Here is a 13,418-nt window from a genome sequence, read left to right as displayed (position 1 = left end):
TTAGCTTACTGATGGTGAACAGTCACTTGGCTGAAAGTACATGAGGCCTGTCAGTGAACAGAAGTGTGTGCACAAATTGACAGACTTATACAGCGGAGCAACCTGATCTCTTGTACACTTGTGGTCATCAGAAGTTTGCAGACTTGACCTTGGGTATATTGTGGTTCCTCCCCAGATTCTGGATGCTGCCCATTATCACAATATCATACTTGGTGTCACTCTAAGCATGTAAAAGTATAATGAAAATGCCTGCTTCTGTTACTTGCAGCAGATACCTTCTATTCATTCTTCATGTTTAACACTTATTTCCTCTCCAATGAGACAAAGAAAGGGAATGTTGTGTGGCGCTAGTCAAAATCCAAAGTACATTTGAAAAGTCCAAGAGATTTTTCAGTTGTGTAGTGTACATAGAGGTATCCCTGCCTCTCACTTTCTTTTATTTGTGAAATAATTAAGGAAATCAAATATGTGGATGTTTGGACATGTTTGTGATCTGAAGTGACCTAAGTTAAACTTGTCTTCTGGAATCATGTTTAGCATCTGTTGAGCAAGAGTGTAGCGTCACGTGGCTTGGTTGACGCATCTGTGTTTCGTAGTGTAGAATATGGGTCTCAAAAAAGCAGAAAAGATGTAGAATGTTTCGCACAGACCCTAAATCAGCAGCACAATGTTTATACATATGATAGAACTGATTTGCTAAATGTCTGAACCTATGTTACTTCAATTTGTACGGCAAAGCCTACATTTGGCCACCAGAGGGAGAGTTGTCAATGCCTAGATCATGAATGACCTCTTGTGGTAAACATTGCATTTCATCTCGAAGTTCAAAAATGTCTAAGTGTAAAGTTGCTGTGGTTAAAATAAGATCACAATTTATATTTTAATGTTTGTGCCTTTTGAAAACTTTGTTTCAATCACTCAGGTTTTATAGCTTTTGATTTGGTTTATTATTGTCACATGTATAAGTATACAGTGAAAAGTATTGGTTCTTGCATGCTGTACTGACAAAGCGTACTGTTTATGGAGAAGACAAGGAGAGGGTGCAGAATGTAGTGTTGCAGTCATAGCTAGGGTGCAGAGAAAGATCAACTTAATGCAAGTTAAGTCCATTCAAAAGTCTGATGGCAGCAGGGAAGAAACTGCTCTTGAGTGGTTGGTACCTAACCTCAGACTTTTGTATCGTTTTCCTGATGGAAGAAGGTGGAAGAGAGAATGTCCAGGCGTGAGGGCCTTAATTATGCTGGCTGCTTTTCTGTGGCAGCAGGAAGTGTAGACAGTCAGTGGATGGGAGGCTGGTTTGCGTAATGGATTGGGCTATATTCACAACTTCTGGTTACTTTTTGTGATTCTGTAGCTTCCATAATGACAGATAATATTTGTATTGCATGGTACAGTGCTGGGCCATAGGAACCATCCAAGTTTCAGGTTCCATCCTTGCCTGCACTAACTAGGATAAAAAAAAGAAATTTCATTTATAAAGAATCTTTCTCATCCTTGCAAAGCCTTTCACAGTTATTGAATGGTGTGTGTTCTAATACAGTCAAACAAAATCAATTTGCCCACTCAATCCATGAGCAAAGGTTAAATAAGGAACCATAAATTCATCATAGTTTTAATTAGCCAAGGCAATAAAAAATGTGTTTTTTACCTAAATAGTGATGTGGGATTTTGCGCACACGTTTTAACAGGGAGATGTGACCTCAATTTGATCTCCTCCAAGATAACAGTTCTGACAATCTACCACTCCATTATCGTTGTACTGAGCTGGTAATCTTAATTTATTTGCTCAAGTTCTGAAAGTGAGAGTAATGACCTCAAAGCTGCAGCAATCGAAGGCTATCATTTGTCTCGTTACATCTGGCTTGGGGAGGGGAAAATAGCCAAAGATAAAATTCACACCTTATCATCCATCAACCAATGGATTCACTGAAAGATTTGTACAATCCTTGCAACATTATTTACAAGCTTCAAATGAGTAGCGTTTGATATCGCGTTGTATGAATAGCTTTTTGGCATGTTGTAGAAACACTACTCATGTGACTACCCAAAGTTCATCTGCACTTTATTCTTAGAAAGTTGAGAACTTCATTTGATTTGTTACTACATTCAAAAACTTCAGAGATGGAGTACCAGTAATAATCACAAATTGCTGGTCGAGAAGTGAGGGTAAAACAACATACATTTCAATAAGGAGATAATATAGGCATGTAGTTATGACATGAGTGAGAAATGGCTACTAGCCATCGTTTTAGCAAAAACAGCTTTTAGCAATTTCTTACTTGGTTCAACTGAAGATGAACGTGTTTGGCAATGCCATCCCAACCAATTGTTGCCATCTTAATGATTTCTCTGAATCATCTCTTTAGCCCCTCATGTTGTGAATACGTCTTTGGAAGTGTTAGTTGAATCTGAGTTTACCAGTTGAGTGGTAAAATGGTTGGCCGAAATGCAGTGAGTGTACCTTGATTGTTGAGCGTTTACTTTCTCAGAGACTGAATAATGGGATAAATTTCAGTAAGTTAAGGTATTTTCTGCTGAAATGATGACATGTGGCTCAATTGATGTCATATAATCATATTTGGGGACTTGTCAGCAACAACTCTAATTTAAACCACTAACATGGATTGAAGAACTGGAAGCAAATTTCTTAAATTTGTAGAGCATATAAAAATAAATCCCTCTGCCCCTACGCAATCTCCCCAGTTCTTAGAAGTTTATGACAGTTTGTTCAAGTGAGTCAAAGGAAGATAATGCAGAGAATAACAATGAGGTTGATTTTTCCAAACTCAAATCTCTGAAATGAGGGAAAATTGGAAAACTCCTGCGATCTTCAAAGAGGATTTTGCAGAGATCATCATGGGATATTTGATCATCTGATCGATCATATGATGTTTAATAGCACGGAAAAAAGAAAGTCAGAAACAAACTTTAAAGTAAAGGAGATTTTGGCTCTAATGAGGAAATGGCATTTTAGAACCAAGATCAGGCTGGTCCTTTGCAATGAGGATGTTTCTAAAACACAAGTTCAGTTATAAGAAATTAGATGCAGCAGTGATAGTACTGAATGGCCTTTTTCAATAGCTGAATTAGGATGGTTCAGATAGCCTTTCACAACAGTAAAGATCTTGTGAAGTAATGAAAGAGTTAAGTAAAATTGTGACAATGGGGGCAATATGCTCCAGTCGACATGAAGGAAAATGAGTTGGTTATTGGAGGTCAATGATTAAATCCCAGGACATGGCTACCAGAGGTCCATGAGATAGCTTCCCAGGCCGTGGCCTTTTTTTTTTGCTTCATTGATGATTTCTTCCATCATAAGATCAGAAGGAGGGATGTTTGACAATAAAGCAGCCCTTGGCAGCATGTAGCAAAATCTGGACAGCATCTGATGTCTTGACTAATGCATGGCAAGTAAGATTGTGCCTGGGAATGAAGATCTCCTTCAAAAGCAAGCCGAATCATTCCTGTTAACATTCAGTTACAGCAATTTGTATTATTGGTGCTACAAAAATATCACAAAAGCTTAATAGTAGCCTCACAAGAACAATACAAAAGAAAGTATGATATCAGGCTGCATGATGATTTTAGGTCAGATGACTAAAATCGTTATCAGAGATTCAATTAATTAAGTTAATTAAAACCTATTAAGTTAACATTACTGAATTCCCCATGAGCAACATCCTGCATGTCGATCGTGACCAGAAACTGAACTGGAGCATGGTTAGTTATCAATGGTTCTTGCCTTGAGGTGGTTTTTGAGATTGCTATTGCCTGCATTGCAGGATATCAATAAAGGTCAGAAAGATGCTACTCGGCACTCCAGTTACATAAATATATTGGGCATCATCTGAGGCTACCACCTAACTGGCTGTGGGGCATGGCTGTGTACCATGACCAACCTGTCATGGCCACATGGGGTCTAGATTGTGACGGTTTGACCAAGTGTTGTAGACATTACAATCGCAGCACCTTTTCCTTCAATGCTTATCATTCCACAAGGACACCTCTCACATTGGTTGGGCTGTAAGAGGGCCTCAGCAGGAATTATTCCGAGAGCTCGAGACAACAGTTGCTGCGCTCATGAAAGCAAACCCTGTCTTGGTACGTTTGACAGGCTGAGGAATGCAGCATAGCAATGTGTGACATCGGATACATTTCTCTAGTAGATGTAGTACTGCCCATTTCGTCAGGCCTGTTGGACTGTAGATGTAGGGGATGCGCAGGATGTGCTCAAATTCCCATGTGTGGGAAGTTCTGAAACTCTCTAGACCTGGCGAGTGTTGTTCGTCATTATTCTGTGAGGGATATCTTGTGTGACGAAGTGACTCTGTTAATCTTCATGTCTGTCAGGTGGTCGAGTACAAACTACCCAGAATAAGAGTTGAGGATAAAACAAAGACATACATCATGTTCTTGTGTTGTATGACCCCAAACCAGGATGTCATTGATGATTGATTTTGCAGGGTTGGCTTGCAAAGTGTTGCTCCATGCATGATTGGAAAAGCTTGCTGCCAGTGCCCCATAAGTATCCCATAGGGCATGTGAAGAAAATAGTATTTGCCGACTGCAGACGTGAATGTAGTCCAGACTTCAAGTGGAATTTGCCAGAATCTGCATTTCGCAACCAAGCTGTTGACCTTTCTTTTGGGTGTGTTAGCAACCATCTTCCAAGGGTGCTGAGGGCTGTGCAGTGCCTTGTTTAAGTGCACTGGGCAGGCAAACATCGACCATGCCATATTTGTAACATTGCTGAAACCATTTTGTGGCCATGTCTATGGGAGTAATGATACCCAGTGTAATCGTCTGATACAGTTTGTTGACAACTTTCTGCTTCACAGCCAAAGGTATTCTTTTTGGAGCACAGACTATTAATGACACTGAGTCATCTCGCCTCGTGGTACGTTACAAGTAGCTTACCGATCGTACCACAGTTTAAAAAGTTCCTGAGGTCTGGTGCTGCAGAGCATGTACCTCTAGACCAAGGTGGATGAGCCCCAAAGAGATGCTGTACCAAAGACCTAACAGTGGCCTTGCAGTCTGTGTAACTTGAAGCTGTCCTGTATGCTGATTGTTTATCCATCATCGACCATGAGATCCACCTTGGTATTGGGGTCTGGTGCTAAATGTAGATCTTGTTCCCACAGCGTTTACCAGGACGGTACTTGTCAATGTTTGCCTTAGCCTTGCGTTGATGCAAGCCATCTCACCCTTCTTGATAACAGTGTTGACACTATCACAGGCTCAGTGGTTTGGTTGTTCTGACTTAACTCCAGCTCATGTACCTTGCTCAGGCTCCGAACCCTTGAGGAATGGCTGGCTGCAATGTGGCTGCTGGCATCAGAAAGCTGCTATGATTTAGGTCTGCAGCATTTTGCAGAATTATTCCATTTGCTGTATTTGTTACAGTGTTGACCAAACACACTTCTGTTCTGAAGGTGATGGTCACCACAGCTGAGGCAGAGCCTGCCCCGTACCACAAAAATTTCTGCTTCCTCCTAACTCATGGCTGTTTTTTTTTCCTGACTATTGAACATGAATGTGCTGATGGTTAATTGCAATGTTAAACTCCTTTCCTGAAGGAGCTACTTGCAGACAAGATGGCTATGGGCCCCACAGCCTATGCAATCTCTGATTAACTCATCAGTTTTCTTCTTAAAATATTTAAAGTTGCAGTAGCAATTCATCAAATCGTTGGTTGATAGTGTAGAGTGCACTCCTGTTGTGTGGCTTTCTTCACTGGCAAGCAAATGTTCTCAAACATTTTTAATAGTACCTTCGCTCCTCCTCCTCCTCCTCCTCCTCCTCATCCTCCAGTTGAAGCTTGAAAGATCAAACTTCAGTGTATGCCTGTGCCTTTTTTGATTTTTCCAATAAACTAGTGCAGCAGTCGATGCAGCACTCTTTTTCAAACTTTCCCCGGTCGTCTGCAGTGTTTTAGCTGCAGGCCAATGTGGCCTATTGACATGTCCTGACCCCATGCAGAAGTGCTGAGTTCTGAAGCCTGGCAACCAAGAACTTAATAGTTCATTCAACTCCTGTGAGCAGCTGTTGCATTTTTCCACTCTGCCTGCATTCTGGGGAGAACTTCCACACTTCCAACAACCCCTCCCAACAGTACTGTTACAGTAACTTCAGCACTTGAATGCAGCAGTTCAAGCAAGCTTGCCATTATCTTGCAGGTGCTCAGTGATGGACAATAAATGTGGGTCCTGCCAGTGATGCTCACACTCTGCAAATGAACAAATTTAAAGTCGCAGTGCGCGGTGCACCATATTTTGCTGTGCTTCACCAGAACATAAAGGCAACTTTTAATTCTAAAGCTATTGAATGTTTTAAAATTCACTTCTGATAAAGAAAGAAAAAGCGGAAACCCTATCATTTGTGGTTATCTTGTAACCAATGTTCCTTATCAGCTGCACAGCAATTTGAAAGTTCCAGCACAGGTCAAGTATACGTCAGCCCACTTAGGTTTCTGTGCAGCTGCACAAAAACATTAAAAGGTCATGCCCGCTTGCATTAATTGGTTGCGCACGCCTTTGATTCTTTAGAACTTAATTTTTCTGCTCTTCATTGTTAGTTTGGATCACCTGTCAGTTGCATCTTATTTTAGCTTATCATTTAGCTCGTCTGTAACTGTCCCTAAGATTGACTTTCTGGCTTTACAATACCTAATGCACTGATATTCTGCCTTATTGAACCAACCAATTTCTAACTACTTTTTGATAGCAGCTTGTAGTGACATAAATTTTCAAAGCATAATCATAAGGGGATTTACTAACACCATGCATTGGCACTTGAATATTTCACTTCTGAATAATGTGGTTGAATGTATCCCAAGTTTGAAATCTCTCAGCAGCAGTTTCATTGGTTGAATTTACCACCAGATAATTGTGGCTCTGAGGTCGAGGTTCATTTGCAACTTGCAAACGTCCACCACCCCTACCCCTATTTGACCCTGTTATCTGATTGCCATGCAAGCACAGCAGTCAGGTGTAAGAGGAATTCTGCTGCTTGGCTTAACTAGTTTGCTGCTGCTTGTGGCTGTTTTACCAGGTTTTTGCTCCACAAAAAGTGTATAAAAAGCACTTGGAGCTGCTGTGACTGGCTTTGTGGTAAATATGTATTGGTTTACTGATCAGGAATGGGAACCGAGTATTTTCCTTCCACCGTCCGCACATTTAGCCAGCATGATTCGGCATGAGATGAGCTAGTTTACCCAGGGATTGGATTAGGGACTTCCTTCTGTGTCTCACTGTCTGAGATGTGGAGATGTTTGCATTGGATTGGGGTAAACACAATAAGAAGTCTCTCAACACCAGGTTAAAGTCCAACCAGTTTATTTGATAGTAAACCCACAAGCTTTTGGAAACGCTGTTCCTTTGTCAGGTGTGTGGAAAGTTGTGATCAGAGAAGGGTGTGCCTTTATATGCTCTTCTCTGATCAGAACTTTCCATAGACCTGACAAAGGAACAGCGTTTCCGAAAGCTTGTGGGTTTACTATCAAATAAACTGGTTGGACTTCAACCTGGTGTTGAGACTTCTTACTTTGCTGACTGTCCTAGGACAGTGAATTTATCCATGAAAGCTGGGGAGGAAGCCTTGTTAAACATGTTTTATTAGCTATTCTAAAATATAACATTTTTGCAATTCTTAGTTCAATTTCTAAATTTGTTTGCAATGTTATAAATAATTTATTTACACCCTTGTTTCTCACATTAGTTTAAAAACATCTTCACAGTTCTACTGTATCTGATCTTCAAACAGTGATATCTCTCACATTCCAGTGAAGTGTAAATGGTGGGCGTATGAATTCTTTGTGCTGCTATACTGGTGGCATTTGTTTCCTTGCTAGGATTCCAGCAAAGCAGGTGTTTGATATTCTTGAGCTGTGGGAAAACACCCAGCAGTCCTGTTCCTGGTTTTGGTCATCAAAACTTGAAATCTGTTTGAGAGAGTCACGTGAAAAGAATATTTTGTTTTTTCTAACTGTTGAGTGAAGTGCTGATGGTCTCTGATCTGTTACTTGATGAAAGTGATGAATTAAGGTTCTTGCAGAAGTAAATCTTTCAACCTTGTTACACAGTGTACACATGGATCTGGGTGGAGGACAGAAGAAGGTAAATTAAGTTTATTTCTTTTTGTCACAAGTGTGTTTAGATTAACACTGAAGTTAATGTGAAAATCCCCTAGTCTCCACACGGGCACCCGTTTAAATATTTTGAGGGAGAATTTAGCATGGCCAGTGCACTTAACCAGCACATCTTTTGGACTGTTGGAGAAAACTGGAGCACCTGGAGGAAACCCAAGTAGATATGAGAAGAATGTGCCAACTCGCACAGACAGTAACCCAGGCCGGGAATTGAACCCGGGTCCACGGCATTATGAAACAGCAGTGCTAACCACGGCCATCGTACTGCCCGTTAGTGTGAGGAGGCTGTAGTCAAGTGTAAATACGAGCCCAATTGATTTAAATGGTCTGTTCCTGTCCTGCAGTTTCTATTTAATTTGAAGCAATTTATATATAATGGGATCAGTGAGGTGAATAATAAGGATGGTAATATTCAAGCATTGTTTAGCACTCTCTCTTCTTGGCCCTAATGTGTCTGTTGAGTAACTATTATCTAGTGTTATCAGCTGCATGGTTGAATATAACATGAAGATGACCAGAACTGAAATGGAGCTGAGCTGACTGCCCTACAGCTTCTTTTTATACTTGTACCAATGACATCTCAGCCACTCTTGCCCTTCAGAGGTTCTAGGGTAATCCTTCACAAAGGGAATCCATTTGTATTACTGTTTTTACAGACACAAGCCACAGCTGCTTTGCCACAATTTTCTTTGACTCCCCTGACTGTACCAATGGGTTTTCAATTCACCTTCCCCTATCACCCCAGTCAGCTCATCCAACTGTAAGTGTGATCTTTTCCTGTGCTTTAGAATCCCGATGTGGAGATGCCAGTGTTGGACTGGGGAAAAAAAATGTCAGAAGTCTCAACACCAGGCTAAAATCCAACAAGTTAATTTGATAGTAAGCCTAGTTAGTGTTGAGGGGGTTGAACTATGAGGAGAGGCTGAATAAACTAGGTTTGTACTCGTTAGAGTTTAGAAGAATGAGGGGAGATCTCATTGAGACATATAAGATGATGAATGGGATGGATAGGATAGAGGTGGAGAGGCTCTTCCCGCTCAGAAAGGACAGTAGGACTAGAGGGCACAGCCTCAAGATAAAGGGGGGGTGGTTTAGAACGGAGTTGAGGAGGAACTTCTTCACTCAAAGGGTGGTGAATCTCTGGAATTCTCTGCCCGTTGAAGTGGTGGAGGCTGCCTTGCTCAATATTTTTAAGACGGGGGTCGATAGGTTTTTGATAGGCAAGGGGATTAAGGGTTATGGGGAGAGGGCGGGAAAGTGGAACTGAGCCACGACAGATCAGCCATGATCTTACTGAATGGCGGGGCAGGCTCGAGGGGCTAGATGGCCTACTCCTCCTATTTCTTATGTTCTTAGTGGGTTTACGATCAAATAAATCTGTTGGACTTTAACCTGGTTTTATGAGACCTCTTACTGTCTCTAGAATCCCTACAGTTAACAAAGAGACCGTCCGGCCTGTTGAGTCTGCACTGACTCTCTGAAAGAGCACCCTACCCAGGCATCCTCTTCACCTATCCCCATAACCCCATGTACTTAGCATGGCTAATCAACCTAACCTACACATCTTTGGACAAATGGGTAATTGAGCATGACCAGTGCACCAAACCTGCTCCTCTTTGGACTGTGGGAGGAAACCAGAGCACCCGAAGGATATCCACGCACACAGGGAGAATGTGCAAATTCCCCAGTCACCCAAGACTTTCTTGAACCCAGGTCACGGGCGCTGTCAGGCAGCAGTACTAACCATTAACCTTTATCTCTTAAGCTCAAATTCTCTGGTGCCTTCTGTGCTTGGTTTCTTAAGCTTCACTGTAGGTGAACCCCATTCAAAACTCAGCTACGTTTATCACATCTTCCAGTCACTCATCACTTCTATCTTTGTTGATTTCTATTGGCTCCAAGTGTCCAAGGCATTGAGTTTAAATCATTGTCTGCCATTGTGTTTTACAGTAATAATGCTGCAGTCTTTCAGTCTTGTTTCTATGTCCATTCAATCCTATGACTTTTGCTTCTCTCCACACTGCTATTTGTGTGAGGCCTTAATTTTCCTGACCATATTCTCTCAGCGAGCCTCACTAACTTGCTAATACCCACCTTCCCTTAAATTATCTTCTCAAAACCCATATTTGTAATCGGATTTTTAAACCAACTCCACTTGTATTGCACGGTTTGTATTTTTCCTCTCAAGGTACATTTGATCACTGCACTACTAAACTAGGAAAAGAGGAATTCTACACTTGATTGCCATCCAATGAACTGCCACATTGAAACTTGTTGGCAGATGCTTTAATACTTGTGCAGTATCATCTCCTCCTGACTCCCAAGCCTTGCATAATTATTATACTATCAAGTATAAATCTCTTGGTCTGTGCTTAATTCCGTAGAATTTATCGTACAGAAATAGGCCATTCAGATCAGCTGGTCTATGCCAGTGTCTATATTCCACACACATTTCCTCCCAGTTTAATTTAACTCTTATCAACATGTTGTTCTAATCCTTTCCCCTCCATGTATTTGTGTAGCTTCCATTTAAATGCATATATGTTATATGCCACAGGGAGAACAATTGACTGATGGAGCTTTGTCCAAACCTATCAATATTTTACCAGTGTTCAGCTGTGTGCTGCATTTACAGCCAGCTGTGCTTGTTTAGTATGTCACTGTGTCTATGTCATGACTGAAATATGCTTATTCCCAGGCTGGACTCAGCATCACATTTTGAGACAGGTATTTTTACACACATGTCCTGAAAAAGCTCAGTGAGCTGGCAAAAGAAGCCTGGACATATGTGACAAAGCGTATTTTCATTTGGAAACTCGTACTACACAAAGGCCACCTATGCTTTTACTCTATAAATGGATAGAGTGCTGCCCATAGGCTGCTCTTCCAAACCTCACATCTTGAGAACGTAAATTCCTCATTGTACATTTGGAAGGAGAGGATTTCATTAACAATATGGTTTTCACTCATTTTATATTTTCCTATGCATTCTAATAATGCTTTAAGTGGATTGTATTAACATTTTGTCATCGTTCCTATATCCAACAACAGTTAACAGTTATAGTCGGAGCCTGTAATTTGTTGAAATTAGGGGGTACAATCAGAATCCAAACAATAATTCTCCTTGCGCTCTTGATGTCAAGAAATAATATACATTGGGCTCTTCACATTTGTGGATTAACTATTCAAACCTTGAATTTGTTTTGTTTTCAGTTGGCTGATCTTGCTATTTTCTGGTGTTAATTTGAGTTTTTGTATTAAAAGTTTTTACTTAAACCTAAAGTTATTTGTGTCCTGTGCTGACTTTTGCGCTAAATTAATGTAGCTCAGTGGAGTGTGCCGTTGTAATTAATACATCACCGGCTACCTTCAATTCTCACTTATGAGAACGGAATAACTTGAAGCTTTGGGCTAATAGGTACCCATCTGTACTTTCTAGTAATTTCAGAGCTGCGTAATATTCTGAGACATTTTGCCATGCAGTTTGATTTGAATGCTGCAAACTAATTTTCTTCTTGCTGAATCAAGGTCTAAGTGGTAACATGTTTGCTGTGATTCAAGTGTCAGTTCACCTATGAATATTTGTAGGTGTTAAGTATCCAAGCCAGTCGTGTCAGGACTGCGTAATTTTAGCAGATTGATTGCAACAAATGTGCAGAGTGTTTTGTAAACACTTTTTTGGAGGAGGAGGGAGGGAGGAGGCATGGGAGGAATTGCCTTTGCTTCCCTTTATGGCCTTGCATGATTTTGGAAATTCTTTCTCAATCAATTCTTGTCGCTTTGGCAGACGAAACAAACTTGAAACAGCTGTAGTTAGAGGATGGCTGATCAGCACTGTTTCCTGCCAGCGTAAATATATCTAACTGGTTGCATTCTGGCAGTTTTGGTAATGAAATGTGTGCTGCAGGTTTTTTCTGCTTGAATTTGGAGGCTGACTTCAGCTCGTGGTTTGTGAGTGACAGTCACTTTTGGCCTGAATGGATCACGTTGCAGGTTGTCTGGTTTGTGAATTACCAATAGGGTTTGTACGACAGGGCATTAGAAGCCTCGACTTCAGAGCTCAAGTAGTGCATGCAGCGTGAAACATGGTCTGGAAATCTCGGATTGCAGTGTGGCAAAGTCGGGTTGTACACGAAAGAGAAAGAAAAATAGTGGGGAAAATACCTTTTATTTCCTGAATGTTGAACTACAGATGTTAATTGAATTTTACAGTTCTCGCTCAGCGTAAGCGAAAGGCACAGTTGTAAAGTATCCTTTTGTATTGAGTGTAATGCTGTTCTGCATGTTTTAACAATATGTTGATGAGGATTACATAGCCTACAACAAGATATTGAACTATTGATAAAGTAACACCGACAAAACTCAGCTTCTTCCAAGAATATGCTAAACATTTGGCAGACCCAATGTAACATTTTCACATTTAAATCATTGCTTATGCTCTTTGTATAGTGCCCATGATAAATTGATGTGTTTTTTTAACAGAGTTCAACTGTCTCTATTTGAAGTAGTATTGATATCAAAGATGGATTAAGTATTGTGAAATAGTGAACACGTCACAGTTTATAAAATACATTTTATTCCTACACCAGTGGTCTTTTTAAACTTCGCAACCAATATAACAATACTAATTGTTATTGGATTTGTATAGCATGCTACAGAAATACATGTTGGACTGAGGTGGCCTCGAGGAAGGGATAGGCATTTCATAGCTTTGTGGCCAGCAGCTGATCTGTCATGCTGCCACATCTTGCATTGATAAGCACCCAGTGTCAGTTTACAATGATGCAGCTATGGAAGATCAGTAGCAGCTTTTGTGCTCATTGCAATTTAATTTGCTATTTCATTCTTCAGAGTAGTTACTATAGAGTCAAGGCAACTGTGGAAAATGGAAAAACTGCACACATAGCAAGGGCTGTCAGCTGCCTTCAGGCTGCTGAAGACCTATTGAAGCAAAGAATAATGGAACCGGAAACATGCTGGGTTTTAATGTTTGCAGTTTGTATTTTTTACATACCTACATGTTGGATCATTATACATCACTTCTTTGTGTGTTGTATGTATGATACCCATGCACACTTGCTTTATTCCAGATTGACAATGGGTTGGTCAAAATTTGTATCACAGTCATGATTAGTTGGGAGTTTCCTCACAATGTACTGGCACTTGTTCCTAATATCATTTCATTTTTTCCCCTACAGTCCTTTTCATAAATAAAATGAAGCTGTGTAGAACCACATTGCATTTCTGTGCTCTGAGTATAATTTTTGCA

The 13,418-nt window shown here is 40.6% G+C and overlaps 1 protein-coding gene across 2 annotated transcripts in view; it reads left to right on the top strand.

Annotated features, from left to right (window-relative positions):
• The window catches only part of tmcc2 (transmembrane and coiled-coil domain family 2), a 131,544-nt gene that overhangs the window by 63,004 nt on the left and 55,122 nt on the right, over positions 1–13,418 (top strand). The window contains exon 1 of one of the 2 annotated variants that reach the window (XM_080209748.1): positions 12,011–12,397. The exons of the other annotated variant lie outside the window; for it this stretch is intronic. The gene's annotated coding sequence lies outside the window, so the exon portion shown is untranslated. Of the gene's footprint in view, positions 1–12,010; positions 12,398–13,418 lie in introns of those variants that run through there. 2 annotated transcript variants of the gene reach the window in all.

The sequence above is a fragment of the Carcharhinus amblyrhynchos genome, chromosome 22 (assembly GCF_965287045.1).
Source record: "Carcharhinus amblyrhynchos chromosome 22, sCarAmb.v2.hapA, whole genome shotgun sequence".
Lineage (NCBI taxonomy): Eukaryota > Metazoa > Chordata > Chondrichthyes > Carcharhiniformes > Carcharhinidae > Carcharhinus > Carcharhinus amblyrhynchos.
The sequence above is the reverse complement of the archived record's forward strand: the minus strand, read 5'-3'. Positions and strand labels throughout refer to the sequence as shown.